Source organism: Peromyscus eremicus, chromosome 13, assembly GCF_949786415.1.
Source record: "Peromyscus eremicus chromosome 13, PerEre_H2_v1, whole genome shotgun sequence".
In the NCBI taxonomy this organism is placed as follows: Eukaryota; Metazoa; Chordata; class Mammalia; order Rodentia; family Cricetidae; genus Peromyscus; species Peromyscus eremicus.
In genome coordinates this window covers 20,400,782-20,425,053 of record NC_081429.1, presented here as the reverse complement: position 1 = coordinate 20,425,053, position 24,272 = coordinate 20,400,782, and the positions used below count along the sequence as shown (strand labels likewise).

Genomic DNA, 24,272 nt, shown 5'->3' with positions numbered 1-24,272 from the left:
TAGCACCTGATTTCTCAATGGAGACTATAAAAGCCAGAAGGGCTTGGACAGATGCTCTATAAACTCTGAGAGACACAGATGCTAGCTCAGATTACTATACCCAGCAAAACTTTCTAGACAATAGGACATTCCGCGATAAAAACCAAATTTAAGCTCTGTATTTCTGCTCTACAGTCGGAGGTAGTTGATGTGTGTGGGCTTGGCACCTGTGGAAAGGAACCTCGTGGTGTGGTCTGAGGAAACCGGAGGAAGAGAGCAAAAGCCCAGCTTCCATTGCGCTAGCCACATACTTGTCTAATCTAGAGCTACTTGAGTGTCAACCCATATGTTTTTGTGGAGAAGTCTCTTGTGTACTTTCAACCATGGCACAAATCCAGGCATGTTTCTACATGGGAACAAGAAATACACAGTAGATGATGTTCCTTTCTTAATCCCTACCTTCTCTGAAGTTGCTGACCTTAATAACATCATCAACAAATTGCTGGAGACCAAACATGAGCTCCACAAACATGTCAGCTTTGATTTCCTTATCAAGGGCCAGTGTCTTCGAATGCTCTTGGTCAAACACATGGGATTGGAAAACATCTCATTGGAAGAGGTTGTTGAACTGGAATCCATGGAAAAATGGATTGCACTCCAGCCAGAGCATTTCATGTTCCATGATGCCTGGATAAGCTCAACTCAAGGGGCAGAAGAATAGACCCTGTTTGGTTCTTATGGTAAGACTTTTCAGATCTGGTCCTTGGAAGGAAAGTCAATAATGACAATTGTAGGACATTGTTGCTGGAGAATTTCTCTCCAGCTCCCACCACCAAGTCCCGCCAGTCTCAGAGCCCACTTATAAAATAAACACACAGACTCTTACATTATTTAAACTGCTTGGCCATTAGCTCAGGCCTGTTATTGTCTAGCTCTTACTCTTATATTTAGCCCATTTCTATTAATCTTTACTTTGCCACATGGCTCATGGCTTACTGGTACCTTACATCTTCCTTGTCCTGATGGCAGCTGGCAGTGTCTCTCTCTCAGCCTTCCACTTCCCAGAATTCTTTTCCTTGTCCCGCCTATACTTCCTGCCTAGCCAATGGCCAATCAGTGATTTATTTACTGACCAATCAGCAACACACTTGACATACAGACCATCCCACAGCACTTCCCCTTTTCTTTTCTTAAAAAGGAAGGTTTTAACTTTAACATAGTAAAATTACATATAACAAAACAATTATCAAGCAAGAATTATAGTTACAATATTAAAGAAGAGATCCTATCTATCTTCTATTTGTAAGTTTAAGGTTTTATATCTAACTTATCTTTTATTATAACTAAGGAAAATTGTAAGTATCTAGTCTTTAACCACATCAAAGACCTCAGAAGGATATAACATTGCCTGAGAAATGGGAGAAGGATGCAAGCAACTTTTGGGAGTCTTTCAGGGTAGACAGAGACAGCTGAACCTGGACAGTCATGCAAAGTTTTCTTGTAAAGTTGGGGCATCTGTCTTCAGCCCACAGGCCTAGAGTCTCTTATTCATTTTTTTCTGTGTCTTGTAGAATGTCTGGCAGTTTTCTCTGCAAAGCAGGAACCTGAAGGACCATTTTGTCAAGCAAAGTTCAGTGGTCACCTTTCTATGGGTCCTGCATGTCCAGTTGATCAAGCAGTCCAGGCAAGAATAGTTTCTTGCCCAAATGGCTATTTTTGTCAAGGTGAAGATAAACTCCATATGGAGTGTCTTCGATGCCCATCCTCCTCTCTGAAGTAAATCGGTGCTGTCAGGAGCAGACATGTCTCACTGTCCAAAAAGTCTAAACTTTTAAAACATTTTAAATGCCATATTCTGTAGGTCTTTGAAGTGTTTGAAGACTACCTATCTATCTGAAATATATCTATGTATACCTAGAAGACTTAACTAACATGGCTACAAATATTATCATAGATGACTAACTATTAATCTATTTTTTAATTATCCATTACAATTTTAAATGAGTTACATAAACATAATATCTCAAACAAGAATAGAAATATATATACAGTATAACAAAATTAAGTTTAAATTTGTATCAATAAACTAAAATCTATAGCAATGTAAAACATTTTAAACAAGTTGTTACTCTTTAAAAGTAGGTTCATTAATCTACCCTTTTATCCTATCATATCTAAACTATCCCCTTTTTGTTTTAGAAAGAGATTGTATTTATAATCAACCTGATTTAAATAAAAATATTGTTTTTTCTCTGTCCCACACCAGAGGGCTCTTCTGATTTGGGACACAAGAATCTCTTAACCATTTTTTTTTTTTTTGAGCAATATGTCTGGGTTTAGAGGGGGAGTGAGCCAATTCCATCTCTAAAGCCAGCTTGGTATATTTGGGAATTTGGGCGTAGCTTCTCTTACTACTTCCTGCTGGAGGGGGGCGCTGTATCTTCTGGAGACAGAAAGAAAATTTTAGGATCATGGAGTAGTCTGTGAGGCTGTATATCTGAGCCAGTTGACTTGAAACCATTCTGGATGTTGAATCATCTGGGCCATGGTGTCATTGGAGACCTTTCAGGGGGTCTTGGCTGGTCAAACCTGATGTATCTTAATCTGGAACAAATCCATAGTCTCTGGCTTTCTGTGGAAACAAAAGCAGAGACTCTTTTCCAAAGCAACATATCCTTATATCCAAATTTTGAAGTCAAGGCATCTTTAAAATATACATTTTGGCATAACGCAACAGCTTTTACAATCAAATGTTTTTCTGCAGTTACGAATATCAAAGAGAACATAATCCAGATTCTTTGTGTGGTAGCCATCTTTATGTGGCTTATTTTTTTATATTAGCGTGAGCCTATTGCTTTAAACTACAGCCTTCTAAGCCTGAAACGGCACAGTGGCTGCTGGCTCCGCCCACTTCAGCTTCCCAACATGGCGGTGGTCCGCTTTCCGCCAGCTCTGGGAGCCGTAACTCTCAGAAATAGTGGGTCTACACTTTTACCAAAGTAGCGTGTAGCCCAGAAACTTCTTTTTTTTGTTTTGTACTAGCAAAGGCTAAATCCATCACATAGCTTAATGTGTTATTTGCAGAGGCCTCACTCCTACCATACTGCAGGTCGAGAGTGCACATTAGGAACCCGCCAGTAGCTCAAACCGGCAGCTGCCGCTCATTTGAGAGAGACAATTAGGAAGCTGTTTTTAGTTCCGTTTTAGAATCTTTTTTCTAAGTTTTTAGGTGGAAACTCTTGCCCCACGTTGGGCGCCATTTGTTGCTGGAGAATTTCTCTCCAGCTCCCACCACCAAGTCCCGCCAGTCTCAGAGCCCACTTATAAAATAAACACACAGACTCTTACATTATTTAAACTGCTTGGCCATTAGCTCAGGCCTGTTATTGTCTAGCTCTTACTCTTATATTTAGCCCATTTCTATTAATCTTTACTTTGCCACATGGCTCATGGCTTACTGGTACCTTACATCTTCCTTGTCCTGATGGCGGCTGGCAGTGTCTCTCTCTCAGCCTTCCACTTCCCAGAATTCTTTTCCTTGTCCCGCCTATACTTCCTGCCTAGCCAATGGCCAATCAGTGATTTATTTACTGACCAATCAGCAACACACTTGACATACAGACCATCCCACAGCAGGACATATGAATGTTGTGGAAGATGTGACTTGGGTGAAAACAGGCTGTCCTGCTTACTACTGAGTGCCTCAGTGGATTAGGCTGTTCTCTTATGGGAATGAGATGTAGCAAGGAACAAAGGGCAAGCCCCACACTGCTGCAGAAATCATGCTGGGAGTGTCGATTCTACAGCCGTCCATAGCTCAGGAACTAGATTTTGCAATGGCTCTTGGATAAGATGCCAAAGGTCTGGTCCACAGTCATTACAGATGAAGAAGATGAAAAGGAAGAATCTACAAATGGACCAAGAAAGAGACAAAAGATAGAGCAGTTGGGGCTAACAAGGACTCCCTTGGTGACCTTCTCAGCATTTTGGTCGGATGCTGAAGAAATCTACAGTGCACCTTGGGTCCTACAGAGTGTGGGATGTTGAGTCTGGTGGTCTTAAGTCAACTTTGACAGGAAATAAAGTGTTTAATTGTACTCCCCATTCTCCCTTTTGTAAAATTTGGTACCTAGAAGCACAGATAGGCATATCCGACTGTGGGATCTCTGAGTTAAAGATGGTTCTTTGGTGTTGCTATCCCTCACCTCATACACAGGCTGGGTAACATCAGTGAAAGGGTCTCCTACCCACAAAAAGCAGCTGATTTCAGGCTCTTTAGATAACATTGTCAAGCTGTGGGATACCAGAAGTTGTAGGGTTGTGAAGAGACATCATGACTATGGAAACTCTTATAAAGGAAAACATTTAATTGGGGCTGGCTTACAGTTTTGGAGATTTAGTCCATCCATTATCAATATGGCAGGAAACATGGTGGCTGACAGGCAGACATGGTGCTGGAGAAGGAGCTGGCATTTCTACATCCAGATTGGCAGGGAGCAGGGAGAGAGAGAGAGAGAGAGAGAGAGAGAGAGAGAGAGAGAGAGAGAGAGACAGGGGGGGAGAGAGAGAGAGAGAGAAAGAGAGAGAGAGAGAGACGACAGAGACACTGGGTGTCTTAGTTAAGGTTTCTATTGTTGTGAAGACACACCATGACCACGGCAGCTCTTATAAAGGAAAACATTTAATTGAGGGGATGTCGTACAGTTTCAGCAATTTAGTCTATTATTAACATGGTGGGGAATATGGCTGCATACAGGCAGACATGGTGCTGGCTGCATCTTGATCAGAAGGCAACAGGAAGAACTGTGACACTGAGTGAAGCTTAAGCAAAAGAGACCTCAAAGCTTGCCCTCACAGTGACACACTTCCTTCAACAAGGCCACACCTCCCAATAGTGCCACTTCTATGAGCTTATAGGGCCCAGTTAAATTCAAACTACCACACTGGGTCTGGCTTGAGCTTTTGAAACCCCAAAGCCCACCCCCTAGTGACATACTTCCTCCAACAAGGTCACACCCCCTAATCCCTCTCAAGTAGCACCACTCCCTAATGACTGAGTACTCAAATATATGAACCCATAGGTGCCATTCCTATTCAGACCACCATAGGAGCCTCTGGGGCTTGCCTCTGAAGTGCATGATGTCTTCAGCAACAGGGACTTCCAACTCTGGGGGCAACCAAGGGCAGCAGCAGCATCCTATAATATATTGGGAGTCTCTTGTACAGTCCTGACTTACAACTCAGAAGAGGGCTTTCATGCCTAGTTGGGACTTGTTAGGTTGTCCTTGGGTCTTGGGGGGAGCACAGTCAGCCTAGATGGGAACTTTTCATTTAATGTATATTTGTGTATTTATACACAAACCTATGCATATTTTTTGGCATTTTCAGGCAGATAGTTAATAGTATGATTTCTCTTGACCTTTTCAGACATCTTTACTGATACTTTACCCTCCTCTCCTCTTAGTCTGTATTTATTTCCTAACCAGAACCCCCATTTTCCTCATTTCCCCCTTCAGATCTCTTATGTGCTGCTATTCCTGTCTCTCTTGTTCTCCCGCCCCTCAATGTTCCCTTTCTCTTTACTTGGTCTGTAGTTACTACAGGTTGTGTGCTCACATATAAAGCTTGGAGCTAGGACTCTCAGATGAGAGAGAACTGTGACATTTATCTTTCTGGGTGGGGGTTACTTCACTCAATATGATCTTTTCTAGTTCCATCCATTTATCTGCAAGGCTCATGACTTTCTCTCTTTCTTTCTTTCTTTCTTTCTTTCTTTCTTTCTTTCTTTCTTTCTTTCTTTCTTTCTTTCTTCTCTGTCTCTGTCCCTCCCTCCCTCCCTCCCTTCCTTCCTTCCTTCCTTCCTTCCTTCCTTCTGTCTTTCCTTTCTTTCTTTTTATTTGAGACAATATCTCACTATGTATCCCTGGCTGTCCTTAAACTCACTGTGTAGACCAGGATGTTCATGAACTCATAGAGATCCACCTTCCTCTGCCTCCTGAGTGCTGGGATTAAAGGCATGTTCTACCACCCCTGGCATGACTTCATTTTTCTTTTCAGTTTAATAGTATTCCATAGTGTATGCATGTAACATTTGTTAATTATATGTGCCATTAAGAATATCAGTGTGTCTCTTCTAATTATTTTAGCATAAATGCCACAGAGCCATATAGCTGGGGGAATTGCCTTTGTCCCATAGCTTTTTTAGTTCTAGTAATTCATGTCTTCCATTTTCATTTGAGAGAGGGAAACTTGGCACTGAAATTAACCAGATCATGGCAAGGACTGTAGTCAAACCAGAGGCCTTAGTATATGGTAGCATATGCCAATGACCAGAAGAGAAGAAAGGAGAGACGTGGTCAGGAGATGGGTAGATGAAGTCATGAAGGTATTAGAATTGTGTTTCACACATGCCTTCCTTACCTCCAAGGTACACCGCTGCTAAATTTTTAGAATTTCTGCTTTTAAAAATTTAATGGGCACTACAGATATGCCTTTCATTTCTAAGTTTAAATTTCTACATTTTAAATTGTCTTTGTTTTTGTTTTTCTTCTCCTACATCCTTTCTAAATGGTTGCATCTGTACCCAATGCTAATCGTGCCTTTGATCTTTAATAAATTGTCATATCCATTTATCATTCTGAACAGCTTCCACTCTCAGTGCCAGAACTGTTAGTGCAATATGAGATCAGTAATTGCTAAGCATCCATCATTTCTGAAGTGATATGTCACGAAGTTCTTGGCAATCCACAGTAGTTCACTAACCTGAGTCTTGTTGAGTCAGAATTAATGTCAAGTGTTTTTCTTTCTGGGTTTTTTTTTTAAATGTAAAAGTATTCAAAGGAAAGAAGCTTACCTTAAGCATTGAAATTTTCCTAAACCATTGATGTAAGCAATCCAGTGTTGTCAGACACAATGTAAGCATTCAAAGCATAACCGGGTGACAAATCACCCACCTATTATCATACCGTCATTAAGATGGAGAGATAGTGATAAGTGAACCACAAGGGAACAGCCACATGGTAATTATTCTAGCTTCTTTTCTTTCTGGCCTAGAAATAGCTTGGGATGCAGCCAGCAGGGACCTGTTAAGAACCTCTTACTAAAGGCCATGCATTTAGGAAATATATCTGCTATTCCCTCACAGAATGCCTTTTGGTCTCATTCTATTAATGTTCACCTTCTACCAATATATATAAAGTCCAGGAGGAAAGGAGCTGAAACGATGGGGCCCAAGTTGCACTCAACTTCCACAGTAGAGTTCTATTTGGCTTAGAGAACCAAGATTGCTGAGTCTGTGAAGTCACATACTCCATTGATCTTGGTGGGACAACTAACCGCTCTCTGCGAACTTGAGACCCTACTTCTGTACTTTTTGTCCTGGCATACTATGAGGTGGCCTCTGAGACACTCTAGTTGAGTGTGAGTTGATTTACATAGGCTTAAGACCTTTCTTGTTTCGGCTTGGAAAGGGCAGAAGAAGCAGAAACAGCTGAATAATTGGGTTTTCCAAACCTATTGGCAAAGCCCTCCACTTGCTTTTAGAAGTACTTCCAAAATCTCCATCCTTGCTGTTTCCAGTCATCATATCACACTTGCGGTCATGCAGTACTCTAAACACAGCTGGCCAAACAGTCAACACAAGTTGAGCACAGACTCTGAAGGGTGGTGGTGGTGACAAGTACATGCAGAAAAAAAAAGTCACATGAAAGGACTCTGAAGCTTCCTTTTACTTCTCTTGTTCAGTTTTATGGACTGTCTATTGATCAGCCCAATGTAAAAAGAGTGAAAATCTCTTAAGTTCTGCTTACTAGGAATCTGTTAATATTGCACCTAAGCCAAAATAGACTTACTATAAATTTATCCAGTCCTCTCCCAGAAATCAGTAATGATGGCTCTGTTCGGTTTTATTACTTGGTGTGATATGTTCAGAAGGATGATAAATCAATAAGCCCAGGATGATGGTCATTTGGCTGGAAGATATGATAGAAAAAAATACCATTACTTTTTGAAAAGAATGTAAAGACATAACATTATATTTTAGGAAAGAATATAGTTATATAAATGGAAGAACACAGAGTGATCAAGGCATTTTATTCTCTTTCATTCCCATAGTTTAAAATTCTTGTAGTTCACCTGACTCAGGAGGGCTTCCATCACCAGAAATGGAATTTGCTCAGTGTCCATGTGTTCAGTGGTTGAGCAGGTTCACTGTCAGTGAAATACAACCACCCTCACCTTTAACTGTAGCTGCATGTTATTACCTGATGAATGAGAATTGGAAAAGAGGGGCAGCTAATTTCATCAACATAGATTAGATTCCTGACTTGAGTGATCTTATCTGGCTATCTTCATCGGTAGCTACAGTGGGATAATTGTCATTTTCAAATCAAGGTGTGACAACTACCTGTAACACTGCTTATGCAGTGGACACACATTTATATTTTATTAGGAAATTAGCTGATAAGTGATAAAATTAACCTTAAATGTATTAGTGTGTTTTCTACTATGAACTATCTCCCTAACCTCAAATATAATTTTATTTAAAAATTTTTATACTTAACAATAAAATGGCATTGCTGAGAAGTTGACTAGCCATTATATGTAGAAGCTTAAGTGTTTGGTGAGCATTGGTGGCCATCTATAATTCCAATCTTGGAAGACAGAGACAGTTGCTTCCCCAGAACAAGCTGCGTAGTGTTACTAACCATATTCAGGAGCACTGGGTTTGATTGAGAGACAGTTACATTAAAAAAAAAAATCATTGAGGAAGATTCTTGGCAACAACCTCAGGTTTTCACATGCATGCATGCATCTTTATGTGCATGCATGCCTTCATCAAAATGTATATAAGCATGTATACAATATACATGTATACACACATACAAAAAAAAAAGCAAAAAATGACCTGGGGTAACTTTTTATAAAATATATACAAATGCATATACATACAAGTATTAAAAGTTAGCAACTACAATACAAGGTTGGTAGGAAAATTATTCAATTTAATATTTGCTTTTATCTGTAGTATGTGATAGGAAGTGGTCTTGTGTGACTGGGACCACAGAGGGGTGCTGTAACTATTATAGCCTTGAAAGCAGCAAGCATTAAGGATTCAGTGATAGTGAAACTAGCTCAAAACAATAAGCCTTCTATGTATTAATCATAAAGAACTGGAAGGAATTAGATGCTTATGTCTGGTTTAGATATCCTGGCAGGAAGAACTGTTAAATTATTCAGTTCCCTTCACCTCTCATATTTCCTCCCCTAAGCCCAAACTAGATTAAAAAGAATTGGTACAAAAAATCCCCAAACCAACCAACCAAACAAACAAAAAAGAATTGGTACAGTTCTGCATAAATGTGAATGTGATTGTGCCTATTGGAGGACATCATGGATATTACAAACCTACTGTTCTTTTCCATTGGGCCACTAAACAGTTTAGGTTAGTCACACTTGCCTGGTTGTTCCGCCATGCTAACCACCACATTCACTACAAAAGACTTCCTCTTGTACTGAGAGCTGGTAGATCATCTCTACTTATGAGGAATCCAAACAGCCAGGGCCGTAGAAAACTGTCTGCAGTTTCAGAGGCCATTCCCAGGAGCTGCTGGGCCAATGTTCTTCTCGTATTCAAGGGGAGTAGAATTTTGTAACATTAACTGAATTTGCTAAGATAAGAAGCAGGAAAGTAGACATGGAATCAGAACCTAAGATTTTTCTCAGTCTCATTTGGGGAAACTCTCTCAATTTTATAGAACTATAGTAATATTCTAAGGCTTGAAGTGAGTGTTCAGAGAAAGAAACGGTATACATGAAAAAGAACTAACACGATGTTTGTTAATCTCTTGAGTAAAGTCTTTGGGATATCTGAATAAAAAATAAATATGTAATCATAATTATGTGGCGCTGAGATGGCTGGTTTACTGTATCATCTCGTTTGAGCCATTGATGTCTGGCTATTTCATCAAACACTCTTTATTCAAGTGTCTGTGACAATGCTATTGGGTGATGTAAAAGTTTGAATTGAGAGGCTGAGGTGAAGGGATTGCCTTCCTTGCGTGAGAGGTTCAAACCCAATGATTTCCAGGCTTGACTAGGACAAAGACTGGCCTTGGTGTAGTAGGAACATCCTGCTTCCCAACTGTTTGAACTTAGACAGCAGTTCCGTCAGACTTCTTGATTCGAACTGAAATTGAAATATATACCTATCTTGGAACTTTGACATCCCCCTCACAGTTATAGACTGGGATTTAAATGGTAGGTCTTAGTCCTTTGGATTAGAACAAGAGATTCAGCATCTCACCTACATCTCTATCTTGCTTACTGTGTGTCTTGTGAGCCTTCCTAAGCATCTCAAGCAGCCTCGCTCTCTTCTCCCTCCGGGCAGAACCCTGACTGATACAGTTAGATTTGTTAACGTTGTAAATGCTTCAGCTTGGCACATTTCTGCCCCAGCATTAGCTTCTCCCTTTGAAAGCTCAACAAGATTTACAAGGAAACCCTTTGCTCTGCTTAGGCAACTCTGTTAAAATGTTTTTTTCATATTTTTTTTATAATTGGTATTCTATAACTCTACCTCTTAAAAGATAGTTTTAATAGAGGATTGCATAATTCCTACCACATGGGAGATGAAAATTGTGCAGAAATCACAGTAATGAATTAAAATCGTACTAATACGACTGCTATGTCTATAAATAGACAACTTTTTTCATTTATAGCTGAACACTGACGTGCTGTGCTGTGTTTGCAAATGACCTGATTGGTTCAGGATAATAAATTGCTAAGATATCCAAAAGGAACATGTTCTTTGGCTTGCAAACATCTAATAGGAGGAAGATAACAAGAATGGAACATGCAGAACATCAATTATCCTTTGACATAATACAATCGTAAGGGTCTCCTCTGTAGGTACAGAAAAGCCAAAGGCATCACTTTGCTTTAAGGAAGTCGCACAGCTCCATTGAACGCTCAGTCATTTGGCAAACACATAGGTTAATGTCTTTAGTGTTAAAAAGTAAAGTGAAGGAGAAATAGCTGCTGTGAATTCAGGAGTGAAATTTTAGGGCCTGTTCTCTATTACAGAGCTAGGATATTGGATACATGAAAACCAAGGTAAACAATGAAGGAGAAATAGAAATGTTGAGCAAATGAATTGCATAGGATTTCCACACACACTCGAGTGGACTGACATCTGAACTCAGAAAGTGTATGTGTCTAGAATAGATGAAAGGTGGAGTACATCACTTAGGTCACCCTTGGGGGAGGTTTACAATAGTGGTGATTTTCATTCACGCCCCAGTGGTCCCCTGGCCTGGTTTTGCCTCCAGCTTTATACTCAGCTACACAACCACCACCATTTTGTCATCATTTAAATGAATATATCAATACTTCCGATTTAGTATACACAAAACCGAAAATGCCTCCATCTCCCTCACATCCACTCATCCCCATTGTTTTTTCAACAGTTAGGAAACTCATGTTTCCGATTCCAAGAGTTTGGAAATGATCTTTCACTATTTCATTTACATCCCATCCTCAGTCTGTGGGATGCTCCCCCGGCTTTGTTTCCAGATGTTCCTGAAACGTAGTCACTTTTCCGTCCGTTTCCACCTGGTTCAAAAGGAAAACAAACTGACATGCCAGCTAAGACAATCCAGCAGTCGAGGTGATGCTTGGTAATCCTTCGGCTCTCAGTAAAAATAAGAAAAAGCGAAATAGAACTGAAGTCCACCTGCACCATCCACGGGGCTGTGTGCCAGAGAGGGGTGGCCAGCAAGTTCAGAGTTTAGCACTAACTGCCCAGGTTCACCTAGATGATCATCTAAGATGCACCAGAGATAACTCAGGAAGCAAATGAGGTAGAGGTTGTTTTAAGTCCCGTAAGTGGAATTAACAGGACAATAAAATTGAAAATGCAAAATTCCATTTCAGATATCCAGGAGAGATCTCTTTGAGGAGGTGACAATTAGGTGGGGACCTGCTGAAGAACAGCCCTGCCTTGTAGACTGTGTGAGCAGAGACTGTCGACTAAGCACTGGCCCGTGCAAGGCCCAGAAGGAGAAAGACGGCCGTGTGTGCAGTCATGAACGTGGTGGTTGGTGTGCCTGCCCAGCAATGAAAGAGGGAGGCATGTGGTGCTGCCACTGGCCCAGGCTAGGCGGGGTTCATAAATCTGAGCTAGCACTTCCGTTTTACTCAGAGGACAGAGGGAAGTGATTTTAACCAGGGGGTGACAACACTAATTTACCTGTAAAAGCGAGAATGATGGCCTAAAGGTGACAGCTGAGCTGAACCAACATTTCTCTTCCTTCATTGCCCTTTCAAAATTAAAACTAGTCTTTGAGTTGACCTGGGTCTCCAGAATTTTCTCTGCCAGAGAAAATGGAAGCTCATCCTTCCACTGAGTGACGAGTTCAGCTGAAATTCACTGGTAAACCACTTCTGGCCTGATGAGGGCAACATTTGACCAAGTCATTGGAATAATGAGAAATACAGTGAATACTTAAAAAGTATTACTATTCTTAGTTTATAATAATCCTAAAAGGCCAGACTTTTGAATTTGGCCTTTAATTTTGGGTAGTTTATTTACTAACAGTGTTCGTATCACTTAATTTGTTTTGTTTAAAAACTACATTGCACATGTTAATAGAGTTTATAGTGAAAACGAAGTACACAAAAGCAATTAATAATCTCAAAATATTTTACATCTTAATAATTATCAGTGTCTGGGTAATTATATTTGCTATCTTAACGACAATAATAAGTTCATCTATTTCTGTGGCAGTTATGCGTTTTCTTATCACAAAATTTCCAATGATAAACTAGGAAAATGTTTATTTTGACAGTGATTTGGCTCTCACATGTATTTTAATTTGCATGTACTTCTTATACTGGAGTGTCCCAGGTTCTACTACTTGCAGAATAATTCAACAGAACTGTGTTAAAACTCAATAGAACTAAGCTGGAACCTCTTCCCTCTGTATTATCAGACTCCATACACTCAAGCAAAGTCGTGACATCGGCTCTTCTGTTTCTCCTCCAAGGGTGATAGTTCTCCACAAGTCAACCCTTATACTTTGCCACATTCAACTGATGGTTTGGAAGCGTCCACTTACAATATCTTTATGACATTTTTCTTTTGCAGTTACTTAAATTTTTAAAGAGGATCTTGGTAGTCCATTATCTGCTGACCTATGGAATGGATTTTTAATGGGGAAAGTCTTCATTTAGGGCTATTTGGAATTAAGTCATTTCTCATTTCCCTAAATCATAACTCACAGAAGCACCTTTAAAAAGATGACCTACACTGCTTAAGATGGAAATCTTGAGCTATACCTCTGTGAAATAAATTTGTCTCTTGAAAAGTTATACTGTAATATTTGAATATAGGCACTGAAAAAGTTTTAATCCCTAATTATATTTAAAATGTCATTTTAACTCCCTCTAAAGGGTTATACGACATGGTTCTGAGGACAAACTATGTTGATCAATTATGATCAGACTAGTTAGCATTTACATTCTACTTTGCTCTTATGGTTCCTTGAGAAGGAGAAGCTAATTAGTAGATGGAATGCCAATATTTTGTATTCAAGGGACTCAGTACATTAGGTTATGCTACACGCTTACAGTGCTTCTTCAGCATTTCCATTAGGACAACAAAGAGCAGGTATTTCCCATTTCTGTTCCAGTGTGGGCATGGAGAAGGTGTTTTCACATCACTAGTTTTTGCTAGAGCCTGAAAAGAATGGAAAGGATGTCACTTTCTTTAGTGGAAGCAATTTAGCAAGCTACCCTAGATAAATGCATTTCGAAGTAAAATAAACACTTCTAAACAAAAAAAAAGTAGAATGCTTTGCAAAAACAGGCACAGCATCTTATGGCTTACGTTTTTACCAGTTCATGAGGATTTTAGGAAAGTGGTGAGATATTCTTTGCACAAGGAAAGAACTATTTCTAGGGCCAGATGGAAACTTGCAATTTCATAATTCAGTTACTATATTGATTATAATTATTATAGTTATTTGGTTATTTCTTCTTTCTAATTGGCCATTTTAGCTCCATGAGGCTTTAGTGAGTTTGGTGTCCTCAACTCTAGGGAGAGTACACACTAGCCTAACCCATGGACCTCAGAAGTACCTATTGTGACTAATTATTTAGTCTCATTAGCCCCTATTTGTAGTGTTTTAAAAATATTTTCTATTCTTTATTTTCCTATTTCCTTGTACTTTGGGCAAACATTGTCTAGTTCTTTAATTTTAGCATCTTAAAGCTGAAACTTAGATCCTTGGTTTTAAAACTCTTGTCATTTTCTCAAATATTTCTTTAAACTAAACATTCCCTTCCAAGCAGAGGCTTTGAGATCTGGTATTTTAAGAAAAACTGAGTGTGAAAATAGTTTCCTAATATCTTTGTGATTATATATTTGGCCCATGGTTATTTAGAATTATTAATGTCAAATATTGAGAAAATTTATGATTGTCATAATATTCCTATCAAATTTAGCTCCATTCTGACCAGAGTAAATATAAAACATAATCAATTTTAACAAGTGTAATGGGCCTTTTTATGATCCACTATTTGCTGTGCTCTAGACACAGGAACTACCCATGCACTACCACTGGGTGGTGATCTAGTACAAAGAGCCTATGAAGATAATTGGCGATTTCTCAGTTACTAATCTCTTGGATTCCATTTATTAGTGGGGAAAAGGTATAAAAATCTCCAACTACAGATGTAGATTCACATCTTCCAACTGAGTCTGCTCTCTGCTTATGGAGTCTCTCTTATTAAGTATATGTACATTTATTATATTAATGTTTTTGAAGAACCCATCCTTGTAATGTTAAGCATTCTTCTTTGTTGCTGGAAAGCTCTCTTACATGAAATTTTACTTCCATATGAGTACCTCTGCACCAACTTTTAATGCTTATCTTTTCTTTACATATACATGCCTTAAATATATTACATAGATGCATATGTAGGTAGGTGTGGCCTTGCTGGAGGAAGAGTGTTCACTGTGGGGGCGGGCTTTGAGGTATTAGATGCTCAAACTATGCCCAGTGTGCTACACAGTTTTTCCTTCTGCTGCCTCTGAATCAAGATGTAGAACTCTCAGCTCCTTCTCCAGCACTATGTCTGCCTGAATGTCTCCATGCTTCTTGTCATGAAGATAATGGACTAAACTGCTGAAAGTGTAAGCCAGCCCCAACTAAATGTTTTCCTTTATAAGAGTTGTTGTGGTTATGGTGTCTCTTCACAACAATAGAAACCCTAACTAAGGTAGCCCTTTTGGTGGATTTTTCCTTTGATGAGTATGTAGTGTCCTTCCTATTTTTTGGTATGTTTAGTTTGAAGCCTATTTTGTCATATAATACCACCTCATTTCCTGGGCCCATTTGCTTGGAATATCTTTTTCAACCTTCTTATACTGAGGTGATTTCTAGCCTTGGTGTTAAGTGCGTTTCTCGGATGGAGCAGAAGGATGGATCCTGTTTTTGCATCCATCCTATTAGTGCCTTTTTATTGGCAAATTGACATCATTGGCATTGAGAGTTATTAATGAACAGTGTTTATTGGCTCCTGCTATTTTGTTATTGTGGTGTGGCTTTTTCCCTATCTTTTGATTGGTTGATCTGAGATTATTTATTATTTGTGTTTTCTTGGGTGTCATTAACCTCTTTAGGTTGAAGTTTTCCTTCTGTAGAGTTGGATTTGTAGTTAGATACTTCTTACATTTGATTTATTGTGGAGTGCTTTTCTTTCTGCATCCATTATTATTGAACGTTTTGAGTACAGTACTGTGGGCTGGTATCTGTGGCCTCTTACAGTCTGTAGAACATCCATCCAGGCCCTTCTGGCTTTTAGAGTCTCCATTGAGAAGTCAGGTAATATTCTAGTGGATCTGCCTTTTTATGTTAGTTAGTCTTTTTTTCTCTGCAGCTTTTAATATCCTTTCTTTAGTCTGTATACTTCATTTTTTGATTATTATGTGTCATAAAGAATTTCTTTTTGGGTGGTGGTGGTGCACACCTTTAATGCCAGCACTTGGAAGGCAGAGGCAAGTGGATCTCTGTGAGTTTGAGGCCAGCCTGCTCTACAGAGTGAGTTCCAGGACAACCAAGGATACACCAAAAAGAAGAAGAAGGAAGAAGAAGAAGAAAATACACATACACACAAACCAAATAAAACCAAACCAAAAAAAAAGACAGTTCTTAAAAAAAAACACAAATGCATAAGTTAAATAAAAATAAACAAAACAAAACAAAACAAAAAAGAATTTCTTTTCTGGTACAGTCTATTTGGTGTTGTGTATGATTCTTGTATGTTGAAATGTGCCTCCTTCTTTAACTTAGGGAATTTTCTTTATGATTTTGTTGAAAATATATTCTGTGCCTTTGACTTGGGTTTCTTTTTTCTGTATTCTTACTAATTTTATTTTGGGTCACTTCATAGTGTCCCAGATTTTCTGGATGTTTTGTGCCTGGGAATTTTTTAGACTTAGCATTTTCTTTGACTGAAGTATCCATGCCTTCTATCTTGTCTTCAATCCCTGAGACTCTTTCTTCCATTTTTTTGTATTCTGCTTGTCAGGGTTACCTTTGAGGTTTTTTGTAGACTTTCTACATTTTTATTTTCAGTTTTACTTCAGTTGTGTTTTCTTTAGTGGATTCTGTTTTTACGGTCACTTCTTGAACTGTTTGACTCATTTCATCCCACTGTTTGTGTTTTCATAGGCTTCATTAATGGGCTGATTTATATCCTCTTTAAGGTCCTTGGACATATTCATGATAGCTATTTTGAAGTCCTTGTTTGTGCTTTGGCTCTATCACAGCTATATTACAGCTATCTCTCAGGGCCTGCTGAAGTAGTGTCTCTGGGTTCCTGTGGAGACACATTGCCTGACTATTATTGTGTTTTTAACCAGACATCTAGGCATCTGGGTTTGGGATGGTTGTAATTGTAGGTGTTGATATCTGGTCTTGTCTTTGTTGGGTGAGTGTTCTGTTCCTTGGTTTCTGTTGTCCTCCTTGGATCTTAAAAGAATGCAGTGGCTGTGGGTTGCCTGGTAGGGAGTGCTTCTGACTATCTGCCAGATGTGGCCAGCGGAGTTCCAGGGTAGAACTTGTTCTAGGTATTGGGAGGTGACATGAAGGAATAGGGATGGCTTAGCAGAGGGGCACATGCAAAGAAGGTCCGCAGGAGAGAAGAAAGCTGTGTCTGGAAGACTCTACAGGAAGATCTGTAGAGTCCTCAGGGAATGGAGACAGAGGGAGAGGAGGCCCCAGCAGGTGCTGCAAGGCTGGGGGTAAAACTAGGGGGTCAGGATTGGAGGGTAGGAGGGAAAGGGAATACAGCCTACCTCCTGATTAGGTTTGTAAAGTTAAGCTTGATATTTATTTCTCTAATTGAAAAAAGTTCTCTATTCTTTCCTATAGTTACTTTTTTACTTACTGTAAAAATCAAAACTATGCACTTGTTCCCCATGTGTTTCTGCTGCTCCTCCTTCCTCATTTCACGTTAATTAGCATTTTACTATTCTGTTTCATGCATCTTTGGCCTTAAAAAACTGAATCTATTTTATTTCATATAGCTGGGTTCCTTTAACAACATATCACAGTATCATCATCCTTACTAAACCACTTCATATAATATAAAAATCACATTGCGGGGCCTCTGGATTCTGATAAGTTTCCATGAAGAGTTTATTTTTTTTTGTTAGCCAGCAATTTAATTCTTGGTTGATAAACTTGAACTTGTGGAAATTTCTTCTTCATTCATTATAAAAGTGTGGTTTAGTTTAATCTTTAGTTTTGGGGGAAATCATTAGTCTGGGAAAATACTCTTTACTTTTAAGGCCTGGTTCTTTGAATTTTAATGGTGAGCTAACATTTTTATTTCTCAGCTTCTTGGATCTATCAATAAGCATAGTTTAAACTGTTTCGTGGGCCTGGCAGTGGTGGCACATGCCTTTAATCCCAGCACTTGGGAGGCAGAGCCAGGAGGATCTCTGTGAGTTTGAGGCTAGCCTGGTCTATAGAGCGAGATCCAGAAAAAAACAAAACTGTTGCGTGCTTGGCTCAATGTCTAAGGTCATAGATCACCTAACATTTTAAGGAAGTTTACATCAGATGCCCTGAACTCATCCTCTCTTGCACCCTGCTGCATGGAATTCTCTGTATTTACAGCAATTCCAAAAGGCTCCAGTTTTCCTAACACTTAAAGGGATGAACCTGAAGCTTTTTGCTGGTGTTCTGAGCCGTTCTGCTTAGGATGAAACCGGCATGTTTCTTTACGGAAGGTCTCACTTAGGATTGCATCTCCCAGTGCGACCTCAGTTCCCTTTGACTTCTATGTACCCTTGGCTGTTCTCTAGCGCTTTATAGAATTGGTTTTCATGGTTTATCTAGAACTTACATTCCAGAGAGGGTAGTTAGTGCAAACTAAGCTGACCTGTCATCCTAAGAACAATAAATAGAGGCACATTTGGTTTTTAATATTAAGACTCGCTTATGAAAATATCTGAAAGATCCAGAGCCAGGCAGGGCGTAACAAGTTCTGTGGGAGACACACAGCCACTTTTATGGAGGTAGTTATCTTCTTTTTATCTTTTAGCCATTTTATTATCAGCTTATTTTTTAATTATTTTACTACTTGTTTATGCACACGTAACACATGTGATGTGTGTGGGCACCTACACAGGCCAGAAAGAGGTTTAGGAGCTCCTAGAGCTAGATCTGCAGGTGGATGCCAGCCCCCTGACATGGGTACTGTGAGCTGAACTGGGTCTTCTGCAAGAGCAGTACATATTCTTAACTGTTGAGTCATCGCTGTACTCCCAGGGTCGTTATTCTTATGTTGAATTAAATGACGTTGCTATGAGAAAGTTTCAATAAAGCAGACATGTTTTCTTCATGCTTTAATTTGAAGTTTGTGTCATAATATTAGTGTGTATAAAGACTTCCAGATTTGAGGATGCCATATTTTACATGTACTTTCCATAATTTCCCATGCATATTTCATGAGTGTTTAAATTACGATTCATGAAATGGATGTATTTAAAGTATGAGATATTGAAATTACTAACTCTTTGGTTGTCCCTTTACTCAATGTGTTTTCAGCATGTCTTATTTTATCTTTGCGTGTGTTTGTGTACATGCCTTGATGCACCTGGGTAAGTCCGAGGACAACTTTCTGGAGTTGGTAGGTTCTAGAAGTATAAAGTCAGGCCGTCAGGCATGCACAGCAAGGGTTTTCGTCAGCTAAGTTAGCTCACTGACCCTTAGTCCTTTGTAAAACGACAAAATTCAGTGTTTTACTTTAATTTATTATGTCAAGAAAGAAAAGGAAATTAAAATTTTTCTTGAGATAAAGGACAATGAAAATGCAGCACACCAAAGCCAGTGGTACGCAGTCAGGGCAGCCTCAAGGAAACACTTTACGGCAGTGAGCGCTCCATCAAAGACGAAGGAGAAAGAACCCAATAAAGGACCTCGTGTGCAGCTTGAGGGTCTCAGACAGCAAAGATTGGAAACAGGAGAGTGGCGCTGATGCTCAGGGGGGTGAGCCCTGGGTGTGTGTGTGTGTGTGTGTGTGTGTGTGAGAGAGAGAGAGAGAGAGAGAGAGAGAGAGAGAGAGAGAGAGAGAGAGAGAGAGAGAGAGAGAGAGAGAGACATGAGTGAGGGTGATGTGAGTGAGTGTGAGCCTGCAGAGGGTGGTGCTCTTGAAGGCGAGCCCCTGGAGGGTAAGGAGAGTGAGGGTGGGCCCTGGAGGGTGATGCTCATGCCCCAACATAAGGAACAGATGAGAAATTCATACTTGGAGCCATTGGTTCTGTGAGAGCCTCCTGGGTCCTGCAGCAGCTTCAGCGATCTTCTCCAGCCTGGCTTCTTCTGTGATAACCTGTATTTCTCTTCTGCCTTAAAATCCATGACAAAAAGCAAGAGACTCATGTCTCAACACCTGCCCCTAATTTCACAGCAAATTAGAAAAAACTAAATAAAAATAAGACTGGCAATAGATAAAATAGAGGAAAACATTACAAAGGATTGCAGAAAGAGAGAATTGTGCTTTTGGAATGAAAATGAAACCCCCTCAAAATGTTAAATAGACTGAGCAAAAGAAAATTATGTGATTTCAGAAATGCAAAGTAGAGATGTTACATGACACAGCAGAAATGCAGAGGAACGTAAGATGTTACTATCAACAGTTATGTGTTAAACTAGGAAAATCTGGATGAGTGAATAAATTCCTAGACAATTCAATATATGAAGATTGATTTATGAATAAACAGTAAAACTGAACAGATCATTAATAAGAGGGGTGTGGGGAGATGGCTCTGTGGGTAAAGTACTTGCTTCAGAAGTATGTGGACCAAGTTCAGATTCTGAGCACTCATGTAAAAAGTGCTGTGCTGTGGGATGGTCTGTATGTCAACTTTGTTGCTGATTGGTCAATAAATAAAACACTGATTGGCCAGTGGCCAGGCAGGAAGTATAGGCGGGACTAACAGAGAGGAGAATTGAGAGAACAGGAAGCTGGGTGGAGGAGACACTGCCAGCCGCCACCATGACAAGCCGCATGTGAAGATCCCGGTAAGCCACGAGCCATGTGGCAAGGTATAGATTTATGGAAATGGATTAATTTAAGCTGTAAGAACAGTTAGCAAGAAGCCTGCCACGGCCATACAGTTTGTAACCAATATAAGTCTCTGTGCTTACTTGGTTGGGTCTGAGTGGCTGTGGGACTGGCGAGTGACAAAGATTTGTCCAGACTGTGGGCAAGGCAGGAAAACTCTAGCTACAGTGCTGGCTTCCGTATGCACATGCACATGCGCGCACACACACACACACACACACACACACACATTCACATACTCACAAATAAAATAATAAATAATAAATGTGAAGAGATGGGAATATTACCAATGTTTCCATCAAACAAAAACCTGTGTCCTTACTGTTTCATCACTGAATTCCAACAACTGTTTTAAAAAGTCAATGTAAATTCTCAAGCTTCCAATAAAACTGAGCTTATGTTTTACAACTCATTCTATAAGACTATCATTACTCCAATACCAAAATCAAACATGCTAATCATAGACACTAAAATAACAGTAACAACAAAACCAAGCTAACATCTTTGCTGAACATAGATAAAGAAACAAAAACCTTAGCAAAATACTATCACACAATCCAAGAGTAGTGTGTGTGTGTGTGTGTGTGTGTGTGTGTGTGTGTGTGTGTGTGTGTGTTGTTGGGATCAAACCCCAGTGCTGGGAGCCATCCCCAGTGGTGGACTAGTCCCAGCAGAGGATGAAAGGTGTTGGTGGGGGACAGAGGTGAGCCAGGCCATGGTGGTGGTGAGAATCTTGCAGCCTGACTGACTAGCAGCCAGAGTGCTTATTTATACAGAATTTAGTAAGGAGAGATACATTTATGTTGTTCCAAAACATAGATCATAACATTTTTGTTTTTGGACATGTATTTCACTTCCTCTTGCTCATCTTTTTGTCATCATTAATACACTCTGACAGAACAGAGTTGATCATTTCCAATCATTTTCCCTCAAGTTTTGACATCATTGATGAACAGAGTTATCATTTTTACTCATTAACCCTTAACCCAATTTTTAAGAATCTAGAGACATATGGCAGCCTGTTCCCAGGCTAGTAGCTTTTGTGGCTACAAGAACATTAGACCAAAACAAAATATCAAGCCAGTCTGGACATATTGTCATGTCCCAAGCAGTGTATTATTAACTCTTAGTGGTCAGAGTGCCCAATGTGTCATATGATACCACAGTGGCTCTGTATGTGCTAACTTTTCTAAGAAAGAAAGGTCCTGATATCTCATTTTTTAAAAAATCGTCTTTTCACTCCATTCTTTGCTCATCAATATAAGTCTCTGTGTAGGGCTGAGGTAACTTCAGTTAATCTGACTTTGTTGCTGTATATGCCATGTAATTGCCTGAGTGCACAGTGGGAAGAGGCTTGCAATCTGATCTGTGGCTAACTCCACTAGCCCATTGAATCTTGTTGACTTTTTGTTTGTTTGTTTGTTTTTTGAGACAGGATTTTTCTGTGTAGCTTGGAGCCTTTCCTGGAACTCACTCTGTAGCCCAGGCTGGCCTCGAACTCACAGAGATCCACCTGCCTCTGCTTCCCGAGTGTTGGGATTAAAGGCTTGTGCCACCACTGCCCAGCTTGTTGACCTTTTTGAGTTTACTTTGTTTTGAATATCTTGTTCCCGTGTAAGTACAGGGACAGATGTTTCAAAAATGTCTCATAGCCTCATAAAGAGATCTGTGTCTTTTTTATGTGTCACAACCTCCAAGGTGTAAGGAAGACCTTCAAGTAGATGAGGATATCTTTCTAAAAGTGGGAGGGGTATATGTTCAGGACTTTCCTGGGGGAGCTTAGAAGCAGTACTCCTGGGTGAAGGCATAAATGATTCATAAAAGAGTTTTCCATCAATCCAATACCCCCAATGTACACACATTAAAAGTCCTCCAAGTATGCAACAAGTGGAGATGAAAACCAAGGGTGGCACAGTGGCCATCATGCGGCTCAGCTTTGCTGGATCTTTGTCAAGCAGCTGTGCTGGCTTTATGACTTCTGCCATTCCATTCAGATATATGCCAGGTTATGCACCACCATGTGGAATAGAACTCGAGTCCTCTGGAAAAGCAACCAGTGCTTTTAACCTCTGAGCCATCTCTCCAGCTGCTGGGATTGGATTCTTTACAGCCAAAGTCATAGGTAAAATATTTTACTCTTAAAATTCGGAGTGTCTGATACTTTGTCCATTCACTTTAATTTGACAATGGAGAGGTTGTGAGTCAGCCTAACTCAGTTTTTCCAATGTTTGATTTTGCACACCTACTTCCCCTTCTGATCCTTGCAGGCTGGAAGGAATTACAGTTGTGGAAGGACAGACTGCATGTGCTCACTCATCCAAACCTGGCCTCACCTCTTAACATCTCTAGCAGAACTAAATTTTACTAACCAAACTGCAGCCTTGCTATAGTAGAGATAGACTCTCTGCTGGCATGTGTTTACCTTTGGAACATAATTACACCACAGGATGGCATCTTAAGTAAATTTCTATAGATGTAGTGTTGAGACAAAACTAGAAGTCTTTACAGATAAAAAAATTATGTGCTCCTACTCCAGAATGTCCAAGTGAGTGCCATTGCTCAGGATCTTAGCTCATCTAAGTTGTTTGTAGCTTCCTTGTTCAGAGCCCAATAAGAAAACTTCACCATCAACTTTACGAAATAAAATTGCATTCATGATCATTTTAAATTGTTAAAGAACCTAGATATTGTATAAGTGAATTCAATGTAACTAGTTTTAACACATGAAAAAAATTCCTGAAAAAAAAAAACATAATAAAACTATCAAAATAAGTTTTAAATTCTTAGTGAAATTTCTAGGTTTCCCCTGATTATTGAGAATTGAAGTCTTGGTAATTCTGTTATTTGATAGCAAGTTTCCTAAGAAATCATGGTGTTGAATTTCTTATCACTATATTGTACTTGAAAAATAAGTGAAAAAAGATAATCACTGGGCTAGAATGGCATTTGAAGATACACTATTTCTTTTTCTACATAAGGGAAGCCTGCATTTGTTCTTTTTATTATATAATATTTATTTCCTTCCATTGATATTTGGTCATAGAGTCAGGAATAGACAAGCTGTCTGTCATTTGGGTTCCAGTAAAGATAAAGGATATAAACGTGGTACTAACTTAATGGCATATTTTTTTTTTATCATTTTTCTAATGGGTCAGGAAGTAAAATATTGTATCCAATTTATTTTACACCGATTACCACCACGGTTCTCTCAGTGTGCTTGACTCATTACATCTTTGGATTATGAAATCTTAAATTTTCTATCTCAAAAGCCTTATGTTTTCATGCCAGCATACCTTTACTATAAAAAAAGACACTGGACTAAGCGTTTATTTTATTTAACCAGCAAGTACAATTTCTTTTTGTTCTGTTCATTATGAGGGGTGATCTCTGAAACATGTTTATTATTTTAGAATAGATCTGTGGTTATTGTACTTTGGTGCACATTAGAATCACCTGAGAGGATTTTTACGAATCCCAAAGTCAAGGCATAGTCAAATTAAATCAGACCCTCTGGAAGTAGAACCTAGACACTGTTATTGTTTAAAAAATCCAATGTGTAACCAAATTTGGAACAAAATGGAATAAATGGAAGGAGAATGCTGAAATGTTAGGATAAAGGCAAACCAAAAATTTAAGATAATAATAATTACTATTACTGA

At 39.3% G+C, this 24,272-nt stretch overlaps 1 protein-coding gene and 1 pseudogene across 3 annotated transcripts in view; both read left to right on the top strand.

Moving 5' to 3' along the window:
- The window catches only part of Tmem232 (transmembrane protein 232), a 232,505-nt gene that overhangs the window by 122,431 nt on the left and 85,802 nt on the right, over window positions 1-24,272 (top strand). The window lies entirely within an intron of this gene.
- Window positions 363-8,178, top strand: LOC131923578 (ribosome biogenesis protein WDR12-like; annotated as a pseudogene).